Here is a 1684-nt window from a genome sequence, read left to right as displayed (position 1 = left end):
TGTATTGATTCTGGCTCTGATAAGTACTTCCTGTTTAGGAAGGTATTCAGAAGGGGAGTCCAGATACAATCTGTCTAAAACTATCATAAAAGAAGCTACCAAGGTATGCTAAAAAGCTTAATCTTATCTTTTTATTAAATTTTTATTATAGATACAATATACTGGACAGTTACATATTTTCAATATTTATAAACAAAGCCAGAGAATTGCATAATTTTCTGTTGGTTTTCACATTACTAAGATCTTTTATTTGTGAACTTGCTTAACATGCAACTGTTATTGGTAAACTGTAATATGATCATGTGACCCGTCTCCTGTTGTTAAAACTTGAATAGTTTTAAATATTGCTCTCTATGGTCTTACTTTCATATTGAGTATAGTAGATGATCATGATTCAGAAAAGCCCATAGAAGAGCTAGAGATTGATTCTCATGTGGATCTCTTTTTCACTGCAAACTCATGTACTGCTAACCTAATTTTGCAGGCATATGTTGCCATTACGGAAAAATATGATATAAATCCTGTATCTCTTGCAATTAGTATGATCTCTCTCTCTCTCTCTCTCTCTCTCTCTCACACACACACACACACACATACACAATCACACAAAAAAACACACGCACACGCATATGCAACATGGTTAGAACTTATTTAGTAAAAAAATATGGTCAGAGCTTAGACGTGTTCAAGTACTCATCTATTTATATTTGAACACGATATTTATGTTTTGCTTGAATAAAATAAAAGTATGTGATCTCTATTCAATATATTATTTGATATTTCCATTGTACAAACAATCTCAGTAGTGCATCCTCAGACCTTGGTGAAGGTTGCTTGATGTGCAAAAAATATTTTTAGAAAACAAAGACTCAGTGATTTGGATAACGTTACTCATAGACCAGAGATTGCAGTTATAAGTTCAAAAGAATCTGCTACCAGAATCTGCTCCAGGGTATAGAATTACGATACAATAGTTTGAAAAAGAATTTTCTTGTAAACTCTCCAAGCTCCAGGTCTGGTCAATGCTTTTTGTGATTCTGAATATTCTGAATATTGATTCTTATGAAATTTGGTGTGACTTGTGTACAGGAGCAAGGAATGGTGAATGAAGGAGAACAAGTATCTCTCTGTCTGGTTATTTTGTATCCAGATTAGGAAAGTGTAGAAGGGCAAAATGTGATTCTCTCCCTGGTTATTTTGTATAATTTCATATCCAAGAATAGTCGAAAAGTAGTTTTTTCTTTTATGTAATTGTTTGGTTTGCAGAGCTGAGACTCTTATTTATGCAACTTTGATGTTTATGTTGATTATGGATTGTTCTCAAAACATACCTTATATTTCAAAAATATTTACAATAACTGTCACATTTGTTTGTTATGTGTAATATTTGTCTACATATACTGTTACATTACATATGTTACTAGTGTTACAACAGATAAAAAGACTGTTACGATACACATATTCCAGTGTTGCCTAACTAAAAACTGGTGTTACAATATATAAAATCTACTGTTACAATAGGCAATGTGGGACCCACAGATGGTGTCCACGTGAGACCACGTGGCACCAGTGGTCCCACTTATGCAATCTTGTTCAAGCTATTGTAACACTCATTTTGCGTTACATTTGGACCTGTTAGTATTACAGTAGGTGCCTATTGTAACGTTTTCCTCTCTGTTACAAT

The sequence above is a fragment of the Apium graveolens genome, chromosome 3 (assembly GCF_009905375.1).
Source record: "Apium graveolens cultivar Ventura chromosome 3, ASM990537v1, whole genome shotgun sequence".
Classification (NCBI taxonomy): Eukaryota; Viridiplantae; Streptophyta; class Magnoliopsida; order Apiales; family Apiaceae; genus Apium; species Apium graveolens.
This window is presented reverse-complemented; position numbering follows the sequence as displayed.